Source organism: Tamandua tetradactyla, chromosome 7, assembly GCF_023851605.1.
Source record: "Tamandua tetradactyla isolate mTamTet1 chromosome 7, mTamTet1.pri, whole genome shotgun sequence".
NCBI lineage: Eukaryota > Metazoa > Chordata > Mammalia > Pilosa > Myrmecophagidae > Tamandua > Tamandua tetradactyla.
In genome coordinates, this window is record NC_135333.1 from 11,008,294 (window position 1) to 11,030,321 (window position 22,028).

At 40.0% G+C, this 22,028-nt stretch overlaps 1 protein-coding gene across 17 annotated transcripts in view; it reads left to right on the forward strand.

Annotated features, from left to right (window-relative positions):
• The window catches only part of CHRM3 (cholinergic receptor muscarinic 3), an 887,892-nt gene that overhangs the window by 816,147 nt on the left and 49,717 nt on the right, over positions 1 to 22,028 (forward strand). For 2 of the 17 annotated variants that reach the window (XR_013179186.1, XR_013179185.1), the window contains exon 4: positions 8,203 to 10,437. The exons of 14 other annotated variants lie outside the window; for them this stretch is intronic. The gene's annotated coding sequence lies outside the window, so the exon portion shown is untranslated. Of the gene's footprint in view, positions 1 to 8,202; positions 10,438 to 17,520; positions 18,342 to 22,028 lie in introns of those variants that run through there. One more of the 17 variants, XM_077168452.1, reaches the window with a different exon arrangement.

The window sequence follows — 22,028 nt, forward strand, 5'->3', positions numbered from 1 at the left end:
AATTGCTGTTTCCAAACTCCCCACCCATTAAATAAGAATTTTCTTCATCATGTATAAACAAGGCAGACTATGAGTTAGGCGAATGCATTTTAGTCTGATATATCAGCATGTCCTTTGAACCTAGTCAACACTGGTGCATTATAGTAAAAAGTGGACTTTTGTCAGAGTCACAAAACTCACAAGTGTATACATACATGCACAACACACAGAGGCCTTATTGACAGGTCATAGTATGTTTATAAATTAAACAGTGGGTACATAAGGAAACATCTGTCTCTTTTTTATTGTCCTTTTACATCATAACTAGAATTTTCTTCATCATTGGTGATAAAATTTTCAAACACAAAGAAAAGTTGAAGGAATTTTACTCTGAACACTCATAAAGCCCCCTCTTAATCTATAATTAACATTTTGGTATTTGCTGTCTCACATTATCTGTCCATCTGTTTCCACCCAACAATCTATCATGTTTATCTGATACATTTCAAAGTTAGTTTCCGACAATAATACACCTTCCCCTAAATAATTCTGGAGGCATGGCAATGCAACTTGTTTTAAAATGCTTTTATGCTTTCTTGTAACAATTTCTTAGAAGATATCATTTCAAGTTCTCTTAATGATTGCTACTCAAAATTTTAGTTTAGTTCATGTCCCTGCACAGATCCAATATTCCCCCTTCCCTTTTTGGCCTCACCACTGCTCCCTTGAGTCTGGTGTGAATTGTCCCCATCTCTATGCCTTCTTCCATTACACCACAGTGACTTACTTATACAACCAGGAATCAGACAGAGTTCTTAATCCCAAAGTGCTCACAGTAATGTAAGTAGTATTGCTACCAGCAGGGCACATAGCACACGTGAAATATTACAAACCCTGAAATGCAGGGACAGTTTACAAAGTGCACTGCACAGGGTCTGGCACATCAATAGCACTTGGTAAACATTTATGAGAGGAAGGAGGGAAGGAGAAAGGGTGGGAGTGGGTCACCATACTGAAAGCTCCTTGGAAGAGCTGACATTTATTTGAGGGAGATTTTATAAAGAAAATGGGCAAAACTCACCTCTTTAGAAATTTTAGTCAAACCCCCAACTGAACCTAATCTTTCTAGCATAATAGTAGAAATTAATTCTTCACTTAATTAGGAGTAGATACGGTCAGTGAATTCTTGTATTCTTTGTGGCAGAAACTTGCCTGGAGGAAGCTTCCTGAAAACAAGCAGCATTCAAGAATGACTCAAAACTTCATTGGTTCTGTAGGAGACTGCATAAGGGACTTGCAATTCAGATAGAAGCCACAAGGGTAGAAATGAGTGACTGACAATGGCAATTTTTGGCCATACAGAAAACTGTGAAAGCAAATAACATAGAGAGGGGGTGCAAGGGTAGTTCAGCGGTAGAATTCTCGCCTGCCATGCAGGAGACCCGGGTTCAATTGCCGGTTCATGCACTTCCCCCAAAACAAACAAGCCAGCAAAACAAACAAACAAAACAAAAACAAAAATTCAACAAATGGTGCTGCAATAATGGGACACTCACCTGGAAAAATAATGAAATGTGACCCCGCCATATAGCATACAGAAAAGTAAATAAATAAAATAATATAAAGAACTTTCAGTCCCTGATTCCAGTGTTCACAAGGAAAATCATAAGGTCTCAACAAATCCCATAGGGGATATGTTAGATGGTAAGAGAACATTGAGAACTGAATTCATTGACTAGTTGTCAACAGCTCTCACAAACTGGCATCCTTGTTTTCATTTCCTGATATTGCACAATCAAGTAATCTTGTCCTTCCATCTTATACATGAATGTATTCACTCTGAGACACTTGATTACCTGTTTCCTTCTCCACACTTCCTCCTTACAATAAGCCCTGAGCTTTTATCATCACTTTAATCACATCCAAGAATTTCAGAAAAAAATAAAATAAAAGAAGAAGAATATTATTATGTAGTTATTTGTGTATGTGTTCTGAAATAACATTTCCTGGATTTCCATTTTGGCTCTTCCACTAAATTACCTGTGGGACCCGGAGCAAGATACTTTACCTTTTTGTGTCTTAGTACCTTTGTCTGTAAGAACTGAGATAATAATCATCCTTGCCTTGTGCAGTTTTTGAACAAGGAGAGCAAATAATAGGTAATACGTAATGCGTGCCAAATGTCGGTCATTGTTCTAAATTTTTATGGGTTTATATGTGTGTGTGTGTATATATGTACATGTAAATTAAGTCTCATAATAGGTATAGTATTACTATAGGTAAAGTATTTAGAACGGTACTTTGCACATAGTAAATGTGAGTTAGAAGAGAAAACCAAAGAGAAAATGAGTATACAAAAGAACTTCATCTTTCTTTCCTTATTATTTACAACATTGATTAGCATTTATGATAAATATTATGATGGCTATTTTTATACCATTCACAATTGAATACCCAAAGGATCTTAGCATTTTTCTCCTATTCCCTCTGATGATGAGAATACCCCAGGTACAGAACTACTTCATGCCACTATTACTTTTAACTCAGCAGCAATGAGGATCGTGTTCTTAAGTAATAAGAACTGCTTTTAAGCTTTGCTTGCACATAAACCTGAAAGAAATTTGAACCCATTTATGTGCTCATTTGTTCATTCATTCAACAAATGTGCATCGTGCCTATTATATTCCAAAAATTGTTCTACGGACTTTGGAATGGCAGTTCACATTCCAAAGTCAAAATGAAAGAGGACCTTCGTTTTGGAGCCTGCATTCTTGGGATGAAAAACAATGAAAAAAATATGTAAGTAAATATAAAGTATAGCTTTTAGTGGAGAGTACTATGGAAAGAAGGAAAAGAAAGAAGGGGAAAATCAGTACCGCATAGCACAGCTAGGGGTTGGCAAGTGAGTATGGAATTTAAATAGATGAGCCAAAGGTCTTATTGTGAAGGCAGCGTCAAGTCTTGTCCCACTGCTCCTCATCTGAGTTTCTTCTCCTTTCCCTCTCTTCTCTTTAGAATCTTCTATCTAGGAAAAAGAGGAAAGTTGATGGTGAAAGGGGGTAAACAGCCCTGCAAGGACAAGTGTTATTCTAGTGTGTTTGAAAAGCGGCATTGATTTTCTAGCCTATCAAAATCCAGAGATGAACCACATATTCAGCCAGTTCTTTAAACCGCTGTGGGAAAAAAATCTGTACCTTTTTTTTTCTCATACCTAATCATAATTTTGAGAAAGAGTGAGAGCATAACCACTTTATTCTTTGCTTAATATTTGCATATGAGTCAAAGATTAAGTTGTTCCATCTATCACAGCCCTTTCGAGTAGCCAGAAATGCAAAGTTTGCCAATTGCAGGGACATTTCAACAAACCAAAACAACTTAATTTTTCAGAAATTTTTAATTCAGCTATGAACAAGCAATCATGTCCCTGATATGCACCTAACAGTAGGGGTTAAAATAAAAATACTTATCAGCACAGACAGGGCTTGGTTACCAACTAATCCGAAAGATTTAATCTTGAACAGTGTTGTGGCCATGACAATGTATGTCACCTGGATTTATGCCTTGTCTAGGATCACTCTCTCTTTTTTACTTATATCATCTTATATGAAATAAAGAGGCAGAGTATATTGGAAAGAACTAGACCCAGAGAGGCTTGGTTTTGTTTCTGATTCTAGCATCAAGCTGCCTGGCTTTGGGCCAATTGTTTATCTGTAATTAGATATAATGACACCTATTTTGTAGGATTGTTCTGAAAATTACAAATAACATGGAAAAGAATCCAGGACAGAATCTGAATAGAGTAGGCACTCAGTATACTTCTGTCATGCTTGTGGTTGTTGCTGTTGATAACAACTGGCCAAAATCCTTTTGGAGATGACCTGTGCCCAGGGAGGCACTAAAAGACCTTCAGGATCACCCTGAAAACAGCCCGAAACAATGCTGAGGCTGAGTTTTAGTTTGTTAAAGCTGCCGGAATGCTCTATACCAGAAATGGAATGACTTCTGAAAAAGGGAATTCATTAAAAGTTTACAGTTCCAAGGCCATGAAAATGTCCAGATTAAGGCACCAACAAGAGGTTACCTTGACTCAATAAAGGCTGATGCCATTCGGAACATGTCTGTAAGCTGGGAAGGCTCATGCAACATCTGCTAGCTTTCTCTCTCGGCTTCTCATTCCATAAGGCTTCCCCAGAGGTGCTTTCCTTCTGCGTTTCCAAAGTCTCTGGCTGTGTAGGCTCTCAAACTTTTCCCAAAATGGTTCCCTCTTAGAGGACTCCAATAAGCAAGTCCCCCTTGAATGGGTAGAGACACATCTCCATGGAAACCACCTGATCCATGGGTACCGTCCGCAATTGGGTGGGCCACATCTTCATGCAAACAACTGAATCAAAAAGATCCCACCCAATTTCAAATCAGCACAAGCTGAAATGTGCAGCTTGGAAAAACTGACACTCAGCGGTTGGAAAGGAAGTCTCCTCTTCACTAAATTACAGGCAGCCAATGAGAAGAATATTGCCTAGTGGGAATCACTTCTGCAGTAGGAGCTCAGAACTAAACTCCTACTCAGAAGACCTCTGTTCATGTGTCAGCTCTGCATTTACTAGGTCTGTGACGTTGAATAATTCACTATTAGTCACTCAATCTGTTATCTCATATATAAAATGGGGTCATGATAGTGTCTCCAAAACTTCATTGTAAATTTATAAAGGACTATGCAAAGACAGTATTGTCATTAAAATGTATGCATACCTTCATTTTTGCATGTCACAGCAGGTGCAGTATCAAAAGTATACAAACCTTTAAAAACCATAAATTATTATAAATGTGCTTACCTTGTCCATTAACTACTGCTAAATACACATATAGCAACCAATGGGCTAGAATTGAGAAATTAGTCTGCATAGCTGAAAATCTTTGTGTCAAATACACAACAGTATAGTTTATCAAAGAAATGTGAAGCATTCACATACCCATTAAATTAATACTTAGCATTTATATCCATATCTATTATTTTCTTCTTATAATATCCTTTGGAGTCTATTATTATTATTATTTAAATTAGAGAGTAAGAAAACTAAAGACCAAAGAAATGTAGTCCCCAATTTCTCATAAAAGTCACTGAGCAAAGGAACAAGGACTAAAAGATCAGGGAGTTGCTTTTCTTTCTATCATTAACGTTTATTACTAATGACATTCAGTTTACATTCTATTAAATATACTCTGTGAGTCAGGCTTCTGCTAGACCCTCGGGATCTGATGTAGCGCAAAACCAGAAGTTACAGAGCTTATAAGGGATAGAGAGCAATTAGTCCAATAACCACACAAATAAATTTTAATCACAATTGGAGAAAAGTTCTTTGAAGGCCAGCACTTTTTATAGTCTATAAGAACCTACAATGGGTGATTGACTTAGGGGATTGGGACAGGTCTCCTGAGAAAGTGATGACTCAAGTTGAAATATGAAGGATAACTGTCCACTCAGCAAGAATTAACAGAATGTAGTTTGGCAGTTCCCAAAAAGTTAACCATGTGACCCAGCAATTCCATTAGTCGGGAAAGACCCCAAAGAATTGAAGACAGGGACTCAAACAGATACTTGTACACTGATGTTTGTAGCAGCATTATTCACAATAACCAAAAGGTTTTGTGGAAGCAACCCAAGTATCCATCATCAGATGAATGGATAACAAAATAGGGTTTATACACACAGTACAATTTTACCCAGCCATAAAACGGAATGAAGGTCTCATAAATGCTACAACATGGATGAACCTTGAAAACATTATGCCAAGCAAAAAGGACAAACGTTATATGATTCCACTTTATGAGGTATCTAGGATAGGTAGATTCATGGAGATAGGAAGTTGAATAGAGGCACCAGGATCTGAGGGAAAGAATGGATGGGAGTCTTTGCTTAATAGATAGAGTTGCTGTTTGGGATGATGAAAAAGTTCTGGAAACAGTGGTGATGTGATGCAACATTGTGAATGTACTTAATACCACTGAACTGTATACTTAAGAATGGTTGAAATATGTTTTAAGTTATTTATATATATATATATATATATATATATATATATATATATTTTTTTTTTTTTTTTTTTTTTTTACATGGGCAGGCACCAGGAATCAAACCCGGGTCTCTGGCATGGCAGGCGAGAACTCTGCCTGCTGAGCCACCATAGCCTGCCCTTAAGTTATATATATTTTACTACCTTAAAAAAAAATGAAAAAAAATATACAGGAAGAACATTCCAGGCAGAGCAAACTATGTGAGTGAAGCCCGTGCAGTAAAAAGGAAGTGGCTGGGGTTAGGGAGTGGAATACAGTGGAGGGGTTGGCACAGAAATGGGGAGGAAACAGGTCCAGGGAGAGGCTGGCAAAGTGGGCAAAGGTCAGTGCCTGTAGGGTCACGTGGAGCCATGGGGCTCAGGGGCCAAGGCCCGGCAGAGGGAAGTAAGCGGTGATCTCAAGGGCACACAGACTCACTAGCCCCCTTTCATGAGCTCCTGAAAAGGGAAAGGACTTCTCCAAAGCCTTTGGAAATTTCCCAAACAAAAGCAGATTGTGGTATCTTCCAATCCGGTGTTTCATTTTGTTTTCTAGTTCAGGGCCTTCCATTTAAGTCATTGATGAAGCTGATCAAATAATAGGGAAAATGAGTAAAAGTTGTTTAGTGGAAAGAAAAGAATGTCTTTTGAGAAAGAAACACATTTTTTATATAGGAAATGAAATTTTCTAAAATAGGCCTCTGTTTTGAGGCTGTCTGTGGAGCCCAGGCTAGGTCCATCAGGGGTAAAAAAAAGAACCACTTAGACCAGCTTTATGCAGTAAATCACCTTCTCCCTCTGGATTCCAGTAGAGAAATGGCATGATATTCTCCAGACGCTTACCTCTTGGTTTAGAAGGGATTGCTTATTTTAATTAAGGCTGCACAGTCAATGCAGGGGGACAAAGCCATCTGAAATCTATGGAACTCTTCCCACTGTTTTTCAAGTATCATTTACTACGGAAACACAAGAGGAAAATTACTAAGTGTCTGAGTTACTAGGCAGATTTATAGAGAACACAACTTTTATGCTAGCGTATTTCCCTCTTACATGAAAATTTGGTCTGTTAAAAAAAAAAGGAAGGGGGGTCAGAAAATCAAAACATTCCTGAAGTACAACTTCTTGGACTGTTGTCATCCTTTCACTTCATTTACAGATTTAATCGAAGAAAAACATTTATAAAGGCAGGTTTTTTCAAAGTAAGTAATTAGTACAGTGGTGATGAGACCTTGGAAGTTATTAAATAGCAATTCCAATGACATCATAGTTTTGTTTTTTTTTTTATCTTTTTTTTCCTTTGCTAAGTCACGGGAAGGTAAAACATGAAAAAAGATTGGAATTTAAAAATAGAACTTAGGGCTGGAGATTTGCAGGTAGAATGTGTTTGAACTTATCAGCAAATCATTAAATTTAATGTTTTGATACTTATTAATTTGATTTTCATAAGTGGCCTGTTACTTAGTAACATGTGGTGAAAATAAATGTGACTAAGATTCCCAGACTCCTTCGTTACAGAGAAAGTGAAATGAGACCATAGGCTCTGAAGCACTTAAAATGCAGCCTGCATTCACGGGACTGTCTTTCCCTGGGTTCCATATAGGTCAAAGCAAACACTGCAGTAAAACTAAGGGATGCTCCACGGAAACACTACAATTTTCTAAATTATTTTTGGCCTTGCAATTCTAAATGAAGAGCTTATGGTGCCAGATTTTTAGAAAGCCTTCCCTAACTTTTGATCATTGAGATAGATGTTAGGTTACAGAATCAATGTATTTAAATAAATACTTTTGAGTCTCAGTATATCAAGAGGGTTTGCCTTGAGGGAGCTGACAATCTAGTGAGTGTTGGGTGGGTAGCAGTAGGCTAATGGGACCAAATCAAAACTCACAGCCACTCTGTCAACTCCAAGCACTGTGCTCCTAATGGCTAAACTACATTGTCTCATGTTCTTTCGGTTCTAACATTATGAGGAAGAGGCACTTGGTATAAGTGCCAATTGTGTCCCTTTGAAGGTGGAGTGACATGTCTTGCAGTCCTCTAAGAGGTCAGGGACAGTGGCTTGTATCACAACCACTCCAGGGACTCTCCTGCCTCAGCATCTGCTGTGACCCAGCTGTCACCTGTTGATGCCCTCATCTGCCAGGGTCATTTTCTCTCTGTTCCTTCTCGGCAGGCAGCTCCAATTCAGAATTCCCAAGAGAAGATGACATCAAGCTTTATGTCACTTTGCAACACAAAGGGCCTTACTGCACAGAAGCTGGTCCAGGGGCACCTGTATCCAGTACCTCCACCGTCATCCCCAGGAACAAGTCCTACTCTAATCAGTAGCAGCCAAGTTACCCATGTACAAAACAAGGGACATACATTGTGTATGATGGTAAAATATGGAAACAACCTAAATGGTCCCCGGTTGATGAAATTATGCTCCATCCCTATGGTGGAGTCGAGTGTAATACAGTCATAAAGAAAAATGCACAATGTCTTTATAAGCAGACATCCAATTAATTCCATGATATACTGGTATGTGAAAATAAGCAAGATGAAGAGAAATACCTGTAATATACTTCTGTTTCTGTACAGTAGCTCCCATTTGTGTAAACAGGAGAAGTGGAAATGTATAAATTTGTGCATGCATAAAATATCTCTGAAAGCAATCACAGAACACTGAAATCAAAGGGAGCCTATGGGGCAAAGCACTGAGTGCCTGGGAGATATGGATGTCAGGGAAACTTGTTCATTTGTAGCTTTTGAATTTTGAACCATCTGAATGTATTATTTTTCACAAAATAAGCAAACAAAATATAAATTATGGAAGGAATGAGGCGGTGGAGTTGGGGAGAATGGCAAGAACTTAGAACGGAATGGCTTATCCAACACAAGTAGCTAGATGGAGGCATCGGGTAGTCATGTCACAGGAGGCAGAGAGGAGCAGGATGGGATTTCCAAGTGCTGAAACACCAGGGCAGGAGTCCAGAGCCAGGAAAATGTGGGGGCTGTTCAGCAGACAACAGGAACTAGAGTTTGACCAAAAGAAGAGCAGAACAAGAATCAAATGTAGAAATGTTGGAACAGCATCGAACTAAGCATTTGGCACCAGAGGGCTGCGTTTCCTTTGGCAGAAAATGGGGGGCTGCTAGAGGCTTTTCGTTAAAGAAGTGAAATGACCAAAATTATTCCATTAAATGCATAACTTGTTACCAACAGGTAGAAAGAATTAAAGGAAAAGGCAGTCCATGGCAGCACCTGGGGCACAGAGATTCGGGCTTGTTCACCCTTGCAGCCTGTGCACCCAGCACAGAGGAGGGAGAGGAGGTAAGAGATGCAGGGGGTCTAGGGCCAGGGCATTTGCCACAAGCCAGTCTCTGTTCTCGGGGCTTTAAGTATAGTGTAGCTAATGGATCCTGGCAACAACCGAATGAGGCGGTTCTACTGTTGTATTTTACATTTACATTTAAAGATACTGAGGCTATTTAACTTGCCCAAAGTCACAAGCCAGCAAGGGGAAGTGGAGGAGATTCAACCAGGCATTCTGTTGGCAGAGTCCCTACTGTTAAAGAACTTGAAGCTCTGCTTTAATTGCCTCTGTAAACTAGCTCTGTGGCAGGGGAAATGAAAAGGAGAGCAAGGATTCACAAGAAAGAGAGCAGCACACCAAGATGGGAGATATTAGGATCAATCTTTACATTTACTGATAAAGCAGGTAATGAGTATGAGTGTATTTTAAGGGGAAAGAAATCATGTCACTTTTGTACATTCCACAAATATTATTGATTATTGTGTGCAAGGAAATTCGCTTGACTGGGTAACAAATAAAATACTTGCCCTACTTTTAAAAATCTATCTATTAAAAATATTTGTAAATGCAATTTATTAAGCACCTGAGATTAATAGACTCGTATGGGAATTTTGAATATATCCTTTCATTTGATCCCCACAATCATTCTATAAAATAGATATCACTACCCCCGTTCTACAGAGGAAAAATACTTTGCCATATGTCATACAGATACCGTGTCATCTCACACAGCTACTTTAAACTAGATCCACCTAACTCAAGCCCATGCCCTTCCCAGCAGCACTGGGCTGCCACCCGCTTCCCCCCTGCCTGCCATCTCAGAGCCGTAGAATTTATACAGTGAGCCATCTTTTCTTCCTGAGAGATAAAGCATCAATCAGGCACCCAGGGTATGGAAGGATGTTGTTCAAATCCAAATAAAGCTGCAAAATAAATACATATAGTACAAAGCCTTTTCTCTGACACCAACACTAGACAGGATTTCTAAATGAAGGTAGTGCCCTGAACAGCAAAGCGTTCACATACATAACCAGTGCCCTCTGGCTATATGACATTGTTCTACGCATTTGTGCACTGAATCTGAGTAATGCTGAAGTCTTATACAGGTATGCAATGTGGTAAAAGAACCTAAGGCCATACTGGGAAGATTCAATGTATTCTTTCTTTTTTTCTTTCCATTATGATTTATTGTAAACTTATTTTGAAATAATTTCAAACTTCTGTTATTTTAGCAAAAAAATACAAACCCCATGCAGAAAACCCCATCCCGCCCAGATACCCAGATCCACAAATTTTAACACTGCAACTTTTCACTATCTTGTCTACCTGTTTATCCATCCCTCTGTCCGTACATCCATCCATCCGTCATTTGAACATTTCAGAGCAGGTTGCCACATCATAATCCTTGAACAGCTTCATGTACATTTCTTATGAACAAGGATATTTACCTTTGTAATCTTTTTAAGTACAGTTATCAAGTTCAAGAAATTTAACATTGACATAAAGCTTCCATTCTTATTTTTGACTTCCCAATAGTATCTATTTGAGCCTTCTATCCTACATTCTTAAATCCTGTCCAGTATCATGTGTTACTTTTAATTGTCATTTCCTCTTTAGTATCTTTCCTTTTTTCATTGTAGAAAAATATATATACAGCCAAAAACTCTTCCCATCCTCGTCCTACTCAAGCACACCATTCAGGGAATTCATCGCATTCACAGTGTCACCACCATCCGTTACTAGAACTTTCCCTTCATCCTAACCAGAAACCCTACACTCATTTTGGATTAACTCATTGCCTCTGCCCCCCACATCTGGTAACCTGTAATCTAACTTTTTTCTCTATAAGTTTGCTTTTTTTCTTTATGGTTACCATGAGACTTAAGTTTAACATCCCAAATATATAACAATCTCATTGGGCTTGATACCAAATTAATTTCAGTAGCATACATAAACTATGTTCCTATACCTTCTGCCACACCGCCCATATGTACTTCTCATCACAAATTACATATTTATAAACTATGAATCCTGATTTATCATTACATTTTATACATTTGCCTTTTAGATCTTGTAAGTAGTAAAAGAGGAAGTTACAAATGAAAAAATACAGTAGTACTGGTATTTATATACACCCATGTCATTATCTTTACTGAAAGTCTTTATTTCTTCATGTTGATTCAGTCAACTGTCTAGTGCCCTTTCCTTTTAACCATTAGCATTTCTTGTAGGGCTTGTCTAGTGATGATGAAATGTATCAGCTTTTGCTTATCTGGGGATGTCTTAACTCTTCCCTCAATTTTTTAAAGACAGTTTTACCAGATATAGAATTCTTAGTTGGCAATTTTTTGCTGTCATTAGTTGACATATGTCTTCCCGTTGCCTGTTTACCTCATGGTTTCTGATAAGAAATCAGCACTTGTTCTTTTTCAGGCTTCCCAGTATGTGAATTGTTGCTTCTCTTTTGCAACTTTCAGAATTCTCTATTTTTGGCCAATATAATATGGCCTGGTATGAGTCTGCTGGGTTATATCTTATTTGCAATTCATTGAGTATCTTTAATGTGTATATTCGTATCTCTCATTAAATTTAGAAGTTTTCAGCCATTAGTTTTTCAAATATTCTTGTCCCTTTCTTGCCTCTTCTTCTGGCACTATCTCAGTGTTTACGGTGGTATGCATAATTGTATTGCCCTAGTCTCTCTGTTCATTTTTTCTTCATTCTTTCTTCTTTTTGCTCCTCAGACTGAATGCTTTCAAATGTTTTACCTCTAAATTTACCTATTCTTTCTCCTGCCAGCTCTATAATAGCAGTTTAATCTGCTATTAAACCCATCTAGGGATGGTTTTTTGTTTGTTTGTTTTCGCATGGGCAGGCACGAGGAATCGAACTCAGGTCTCCAGCATGGCAGGTGAGAGAATTCTACCGTGGCCTGCCATAAGACATTTTTACCACTGATACTGTGGTATTCACCTGTTTTGTTTCCTTTTCATAATCTCCATCTCTCTATTGAGATCATCTTTATGTTCGTTTATTCTTTTCCTGAATTTCTTTATCTCTTGGTCTATGTTTTCCTTTAGTTCTTTGAGCATAGTTACGTCCTTTTTAAAAAAGTCTTTGTCTGTTTTGTCCAAGTCTGATCCTCTTCATTAACAGTTTTTAATACTTTAATTTTCTCCTTTGCTGAGCCATCACCTCCTGTTTCATGGTATGTTTTGCAACCTTTTGTGGAAACTTCAACATTTTGATGAATTTTAATGTAGTATAGCTGGAACTTAGATGCTAAGGGTCTCTGTCCAGTATGACTTTTGTAACATTTAACAAGCTAGGAGTGCCAGTTGGAAGTTTACCCACATTGGTTACATTCATAGTTTCTCTCCGTACAAACTGATTGTTGAAAATGGACTTATTTTCCAAAGCGTCATCATGTGAGTCATATTTATGGAAATGTTTTCTAGCATGCATATTATATAAAAAGTTGTAATTTAGATTGCCTGTGTCCAAAATTCATCATTTTCCCCACCCTGTTCCTGGATGGTGCCCTCCAGTAGGAGTAGAACACTTTGTTTAAATCCATTGTTGGATTTCCTTGTGGCTTCTCATGGGTAACTTTTTATGCTATAATTCTCCAAATGAAGATAAGCAGAGATCATCATTGTTAAACTTGGCTTTTCCTGCTGTGATGTAGTTCCTCCTTTAAAATGCCCTGCTCTGAAATCAACCTTTTTCTTTCAAATGGAGTTTACCAATCACTGATTTAGGTCCCAATGAACTGTGGCCCAGCTTGTAGCTCAGGTTTCTATCCTGGTATAGATTGGAAAAGGGTAACATGGGGGGGGGGGGGTTGTTGCCTCACTTTAGAAGGCATTCCTCCGGTTGCTGGGGGTAGGGGGGCAGGTGCGGAGCTGCTACTGCCTCCCACAGGCTGGAGCCGGCCGCCCCCACTCATCAGTGGTCTCGTGGTCAGTGACCCCAGGGCTTCACAGCCATCGCCGCCCCCACCTCCTCCCCAGAAGCCCATCCCCATACCCAAGTGGGGAACAGGGAGCACATGCCCACCAGACCCACCGCTGCTGTGAGTAGTCACAATGTATTCTTACAGCTATAGCTATAGCCCTGTCTGTTGGGGTGCAGGTTACAACATACTGCCTCCTATTTTATCTTCCATCTCCCACCTAAGGTAGCCTGAGATTGATTGTACAATTGGTAAAGGATACCAATCCCCGGAAAGGATGGGTAGCCAGATTCGTCCAGGTGAGCAATACATTTTGGAGGAACCTGCTGTCATGTATGTTGAATTTAGTCAGTCATGGGTGAGCATAGGAGGAAAAGGAGGTGGAGGCCAAAGAAGACTAACTTTGAGCTCAGGCCACACATGCTCCAAACATTCGATTACCTTGCCCTCTAGTGACTTCCATACAAAGAAGAAAAATGGAACATTCAGCCCTCTGAAGTACTTCACAGAAGAGAACTGTTATGTGGGTGAGAAATTAAATTGCTCAGCAACAGCCTCCGGTGCTTTCAGGGAACAGAAGGGAACTACTGTGGCATGATGCCGTAAGGGGCCTCCTGTGACCTTAAATGATAATGCTGCATCAGGGTACTCTGGTACAAATTTCCACCAGGCATGTTTATTTTACAGCTGTCACTAAATAACACATTCATGTGTTCTCCTGGTGCTGTGGGACTGCCACCAAGGGGTATGCTGAACTGCTCTCTCTCGCTCTTTTTCTCTCTCTCACTCTCGCTCTGGCTCTCGCTCTCGCTCTCTCTCTCCCCCCACCTCTACGTGGCCGCTTATGACCTTAAGGGAGAATTGAGATATACATGCATATATATATATATATATATATATATATATATCTTAAAATAAATGCCTTAAACAAAGATCACTTTACTATTATTTTTAAGCTGCAGTTTTCCCTTACCCATTGCTTCAAGCCAAGCTCTGCGGCCCCATCCTGGGAAGTTCTCAGGCACCACCAGGTACCCAGCACCCTCCTTTACCCCCCACCTCCCGAGGTGACAACTTTTGTCTCCTTGCCCAGCTGAATAAAAGAAGATACTTCTTTCCACTACAGAGTCAACCATGAAGTCATGGAAAGACCCCTGATCCCAGAGTCAGATCTCAGCCCTCTGGGAAGATTAGATGAGTTACTCCAAGTGGGAGGCTGAGATCTGAGAGCCCTGGCTAAGATTAAGCCCAATTACTATGACTGATGGTGTGTCTTCATGGCTTTGAGCCTCAGTTTCAAGATTTATAAAACGTGGATAATAACCTACCTCGTGTGAACTATAAGAGGCATTGTGAAGAGGAGCTCCTAGAAGCAGATCCTAGGGACAGGACAGGGACTTCTGTGCAAGCAATTCCTTCTGGGAATACTGTCAGAAGAAGGGCAGGGGAGCTGCAGAGGGCAGGGGTCAAGGCTGAGCAAGAATGGATGTTGGCTGAAAAGATGAAGCAACCCAAATGAATGGATAAACAAAATGTGGTATACATTCAATGGAATAATATTCAGCATTAAAAAGGAGTGAAGTTCTGATTCATGTAACAACATGGATAAACCTTCAAGATGTTATGCTGAGTGAAATAAGCCAGATACAAAAGGACAAATATTATATGATCTCACTTATATGAAATAATTAGAAGAAGCAAACCCATAGAGTTAGACTCTAGAATACAAGTTATCAGGGCCCACGTAGAAGTAGGGAATGGGGAGTTAAGGCTTAATTTTTATAGAATTTCGATTCAGGTTAATTGCACACTTTTGGAAATGGATGGCAGTGATACGAGTGATGCTGAACAAATGCAGGGTTCACTGCCCGATGCACATAATAGCCAATCCATGACACTGGGGTTTCAAACAAAGAAAGGGTCCATTGCTATGCATGCAGCAAGATATCAGGTGGCCTAGCAGCTCTAAAGTCTGTCTCCTCAAACTGCAGTAACTCTGATAGTTTTATAGTATCAAAAGATGGGCAGGTTTTAGGATAATGAGCACGATGGCTAGAGATGACAGGGTTAGAGATGATCTAATTATTGGGCATGTGCAGATTGATTACGTGCTTAGCCACAGAGTGTAAGTAAGAAAATGGCCTTCATATGATGATGGTTGTGATTTTTGGTTTTATAATGAGGTATAGATCACTTATAAGTTAAAGTTTAAGCTACTCCACGTGTCAGGCCAATTTTGGTTAGCTCCATCTAGCATGATAGTTTTGGAGTTGGGATGGGTCAGTTCTGGGCCTTTCATTAGTAAACATTAGGGGCTGTCACTAGTGATCATGAGACTCTAAAGTTGGAAAACCGGGCAAGGGAATCTAAGTGGCCATTAGTCATAAGATTTTACAATCACAAGATAAAGCCTATATATAGTTATTCAGTCATTATCAGAGATCAAGGCAGTTGGATTGCAGTTCAGTCATTTCAGTTATTTCAGTTATGAAAAGTGAAAAAGAAATATCTGTAGAATGATTCAATAATCATAACCATTTGTTAAATTCTGACTTCTCAGTTACAATATCACAATATTATAAGTGTAATTATAGCACTGAATTGTACATGTGAATGTGGCTAAAAGGGGGAAGTTTAGGTAGTATTCATGCTACTAGAATAAAAATTAAGAGCTAAAACATTGGACTGTACAACACAGTGAAAGAGCTTGGAGTTCTGAAAAATGCTATAACATGGTTGAACTATGAAGACATCATGTTGCATGAAATAAGCCAACACAAAGGGAGAGATACTGTATGTTTTTGTTAGGCAAGACCCCTTCCCCCATGATGTGACTAGCCCTTAATGCATATCCCCACCCGGCAGTTCCATCATGACTAGCCCTTAATGGATATTCCCTCAACAATCCCGTTCATTGATCCTACACCCGCCCTGCAGCTGCGTCTGCCCTCCAGCAAATACAGCCATGCAGGACTGCAGGAGTCTTGAGCTTTTCACCCCGCCCAGACCCTCAGGTATCAAGATCCTGATTGCTCACACTGGTGGGCTGAAGTCCGGCTTCAGGCCCCCCGCCTTGCAGGTGCTTACCTGTGGTCATTGTGTCTCCAGGGCTTCTTTAAATCTAACAGCTTTTGCTTATATGAAAGAAGTAAAATATGCAAATGTAGAGCGACAGAAAGATGACATTTTCCCAGGAGCAGGGGTAAGGAATGGGGAGTCGATGCTTACCAGGTACAGATGATCTGTGTGTGTGTGTGTGTGGGGGGGGTTGGAAAAGTTTTGGTAATGGATGGTGCCAACACAACATTGTGAACCTAATTAATACTATGGAAGTGTTTGCCTGAAAGTAAAGTAGGAAATTTTATGTTGTATGTATGTTACCACAATACAAATTAAAATAAATAAATAAATAAAAGAAGAGTAGATCTTGGTTGGAGCCGGGCTTCCGCCTGATGCCGGAGAAGGTCAGGGGCACCAGCTGCAGCAGACTTGCCCCACCCTGAGGCACGTCCTCAGGCGGAGCAGCCATCAGTTTTCACCAGGCGACACTCACAGCCTGGGGAGTGCATGGGGTAGATGGAGGGGCGTGAGCAGGTGGGATCTGGGCTGCACATCTGCAGGGTCCACTGAAAAGAGCCGTATAAATGTAGTATTTGCAGATCGTCCACCATGTGCGAGGCGCTGTGATACGAACTGAAAGCTTAGGTCGCCCTCCAGAGGCGTGCAGGGGGCTGAGCCACTGAAGAGGAAGAGGTTGAAATCAGAATCCACTTTGATCCCTAAAACAACGACAGAAGGCAGGCCAAAATGGGGCTTAGTCAAGCCCCAAGAACAAGCCAACAATTCTTTCCCACTTCCGTCTTCAACTTCTCCTGGAAAAAAAAACCACAGTCAGAAACCAGGCTGGTAAACCTGGAACATGATAATTAGGCAGCTAGGTAGGACACTGAATTCATTTAACCCTGAGGCCTGCAGCTTCCTTAGCCTCTAAGGGGCTCCTGAGCGGGCTGCAGAATCAGACAACCCAAGGCCAAGATGACTCTCCCCACAGCTGGGCTCCCCCCAGAGCGGACAGATGACACTCCTTGGGAGGACCACATCCCAGACCCTGACTCCAGCCCCTCCACCGAGTCCCCATTCCTTCCTCTGACCCCCAGAGCTCTTCCTTTGAATCTATTCTGTATTTATTGCCTCTTAAAAGGAATTATGTATTTATGTGCATATGTCTTTATTTCCCCAAATTGCAGACTCCTGTAGGGGATCTAAATGTCTTTTATGCCTTGTTCTCTCCTCTCTACAGTATGTGGGTGTTTGGTAAATATTAGTTGATTGCACTCTTCGTTATTTGATTAGTAGACTGCCAAAGGTTTCAGTCCGCAGAAAGGGAGATTTCACAGAAGGAAGGAATCTGTGACGGGCTCAAGGCTTGGAGTCACTTTCAAGTCATTGATTTTGGTGCTTGGATATATTGTCTTCTATTCAGAACAGGTCATTTGGGGCTTATTGTTTCAACTGCCAAGTGCCTATTAAGTTTGGAGGTCATTCTGCAGTTCTCATGCGTGAGTCATTCCTTAGTATTTGAAGCTAAGTAGAATTAAGGCACATTCTGTGAGGTACCCCTGGAAAGTTTCTTAATGTGTAACTGGCACGATCTTTGGACACAAGGCGTTTATTCTCTAAAGAGAGAAAGAACAGGCATTTGTATGCAATGCTGACAGACGGACGCAGAGCAAGAAGTCACAGCAATATACAGTCACATGTTTATACATAGGGAAGTTAAGAGAGGCACGAAGGGAAAACCTGCACAGCCGTCCATTTCCCAGGGAGGTTCTAGTTTTCCAAATAAGTAGAATTATACCTTCCCGGCAGGGAGGACAGATGAGACCTTGTGAGGTAGTTTCCTCTGCAGGCCTTCAATTAAGTCATATGATAAGGATTAATATTGTTTGTGGAGTGTCAGCAATGTGCCAGACATATGACACCATCCCTTCCTGGGAGCACTGGACAGACCAACAATTCAAACATAAAATGGATCAGCTGACAAGACGGCTCAGTCTCAGAGGTGAGCAATTCAGAGCTTTGCCGGTAGATTTTATTGTTTTATTGGTGCTTCGGGTGTTTTCCCCCAACGCTTCCCTGGTATTCTGGGAAGGACAAAAAAGGGCCTCCTGCACGGAGCAGTCACTCTGCAGTTACGCTTCTGGATTAGCTGTCAACCTCATTAACCGCCTCCCTTAATATTAAAATCTGTCCTAAAGCAGACCTGTTCTAAGGAGATCCTGCTTTTCGTACATTCTCACTGGGGCATTAAATAGGTGAGCAGTCACAGGTACTGGATGTGTTTATCCTCTTTTCGACTCAAATGATATTCATTAGTTTTCGCCTGAGGCATACCTGAAAGCGAGGTTCACTTCTTGTGAGCAGGGATAAAAAATGATAGCAAATATAAAGCCGATTTTGTGCCTTATTTCTCTTTGTATTATCCATACTCATGGTTAATGTGCTGTCCTTCTAACCTAAGATAGCATGTCTGACCCGACCCAAGCAATGTTCCCACTTTGAGAAGTTTTCCTGATAGGTTCTGAATCACCCCAGACTTGCAGCTAATAGATGATCAAGAAAATGGGAGAGTTAGCATTATAGTAGTATTTATTTCAACATGTAATATTGTATTTAAAGATAATTTATTGGGTTGAGAGATTGCAGGATGGCTGGGAAGTACTACAAACTAGCCTGTGGGATTATTGTATTATTTTCTGTGTCTTATGTATGGTTTGGTTGAATGTAAGTACTCCAGTAAATCAGAATATATGATTAGTGGCTTATTCCTTCTCTTCCCTCCCCCTGCTATTGTTAGTTTGCTCATTTGTAACATCTCCCTGTTGTCATATTTTGTGTACGTACTTGGAGTTTGTGTGACATGTTTCAGTGAGCTATCCAGCTCAAAGGTATTGAGGAACTCTACAGATGACTGCTTTAGACCTTAAATAGGTGCCTTAACCTAGGGCAGTTTCTCCTTCCTCATTAGTAAAAGGCAATATTCCCAAATATTGGCCAAATATGGGGGATGCATTGAAAATTATAACAGCATCCAAGAATGAAAAAAATTCCTGAGACACAAATATGCCCATATTTATACACAGCCTTTACTTCTGTTGTATCATGTTTATTGATTATATTCATTTAATTCTGAAAATAGAAACAGAAAACAATTACTCCACAGTTGTTCTGATAAATTTTGGAAATTGGCCAACACACTTCCCCTTTAACCCATCATAGCCACTGGTCATTTGGGGACCTGCTGGGTGTTCATATAGCTGCGCCTGGGGTGGTTTTATACGTGCAGCTTGTGGCCCCTGGCCCATTCTGAGTAGGAACTATTTGTTACACACTGCGTAGGTCACAGTGAGAGCCAAGTCTCTAGGAAGGTGACAACATAGTGTCAAATTTTCTGTGACTCAGAAAAACCTTTGTCATCTTTGTCACTTCTCAGTTTTGGACACATCCACTTAAAATATGTACAAGGGATTTTCCAGGGCAAATGACTGAGTAGGGAGCTATAGGACACACTCATCCTACAAAATCAGCTATGGGACATGCAGAAACAGTCAGAATCAATAATTCTGGGGTCCCAGAGACCAAGGCCACCTTGGGAACAGCAGGACAGGGAGACTAAGAAGCTACAGCAGGAACTGTAAGTGAATCACTCCACCGGCACCCCTGCCCTTGAGGCTGGCCTTGGATACAGTCCCTGGCTGGCTGCTGTGGATGGAGAGGGTTGTGGAGGTCTTCCTCCTCAGGAGTGGGGACAGATGGTCAAGTGCTGAGCGGGACTTCTGATCAGCAAGTTTGGACTGCTGGGTTCTGGATCTGAATCACAGTTCTAGCCTATCCAAAACAGGGATCCCTAGACCCATTATCTCAACACCAGCCAGCGGAGGTTGAAAAACTACACACCTTTCTTAGGGCTGGGGGAAAGGTTTGTCAAATAGCACCATCTGCTGGGCAAGCCAGGAAAGTGCGGCTTCAGGCAAGGGGAAAGTTTTTTAGCATCTTTCCTGACCTGCTCTTTGGAACTGGTCTGCATCCTCTTCATGAGTTCCTGGCTTGGTTTTGATGCACTAAACAAGGGCAATTCTAAAGATCTAGGCTAAGTTGAACCACATATTAAAGAAGACTCTTAAAGCCAATCAACAATAAAAACCTAGGCAAGCAAGAGAAACTGACCATCAGAGTACACACATCAAGATAATCAGATGCCTAGACATCAGCAAAAACTAACAAGCCAAACTAAGAAACAGGAAGACATGGCCCAAAGGGACAAATTAAAAGTCAGAGGAGATGCAGAATTTGGAACAATTAATCAAAGATGTTCAAACAAATCTCCTAAATCAATTCAAGAAAATAAAAGAAATTATGGCTTAAGAGATAGAGAATATTAAGACACTGAGTGAGCATAAAGAAGAATTTGAAAGCATGCAAAGAAATAACAGATGTTATGGAAATGAGAGCACAATAGATGAGATTAAAAATACACTAGACGCGTGCAACAGCAGATTTGAAAAGGCATAGAAAAGATCACCGATTAGAAGACAGGGCATACAAAATCTTACAGACAGAAGAACAGAGAGATAAAAAAGTGGAAAAAAATTGAACAGGTTCTCAGAGAATTCAGTGAGAGCACAAGGCACACAGCATACATGTTGTAGGTATCCCAAAAGGAGAAGAGAAGGGGAAGGGGGTAGAAAGAATATTTGAGGAAATAATGGCCAAAAATTTGCTGAGTCCTATGAAAAACATAAATGTACATGCCCAAGAAGCACAACATACTCCAAACAGAATAAATACAAATACACCTACTCCAATACAAACACTAAGGAGAATATCAAATGCCCATGAATAAACAGAGAATTCTGAAAGCAGCAAGAAAAAAACTATCCATCACATGAAAGGGATGCTCTATAAGACTAAATATTGATTTTTTTAATTTGAAATTATGGAGACAAGAAACCAGTGTTATGATATGTTTGAGATACTGAAAGAGAAAAACTACTAGCCAAGAATTCTATATCCAGCCAAGTTGCCCTTCAAATATTAGGAAGAGTTCAGATGAACAGAACGTGAAAGAGTTTGTTAGGAAGAGACCTGCTCTACAAGAAATATTAAAGGGAATTATGCAAGCTGAAAGGAAAAGACAGGAGAGAGAGGCTTGTAGGAAAGTATAAAAGTGAAGATTACCAGGAAGGGTGACAAAAAGGGTAAAAACAGAGATAAAAATAAGATATGACATATAAAAGCAAATGATAAAATGGCTTAAGTAAGTACTATCTTTACAGTAATAACATTGATTGTTAATGGTTTAAACTCCCCATTCAAAAGACAGAGATTGGCAGAATGGATTTAAAAAATACGATCCATCTATGTGCTGTCTACAACAGACTCATTTTAGACCGAAGGAGACAAATAGGTTGAAAATGAAAGGCTGGAAAGAAGTAGTCCGTGCAAACAATAACCAAAAAAAGACTTGGGGTAGCTATATTAATATCAGACATAATACACTTTAAGTGCAAAACTGTTATAAGAGACACAGAACAATATTATATAGTAATAAAAGGGTTAATCAACCAAGAAGAAATAACAATCATAAATACTTATGAACCTATCCAGGGTGCCCCAAAGTACGTGAGGCCAACAGTGACAGAATTAAAGGGAGAGATAGACACCTCTAAAATAACAGTTGGAGACATCA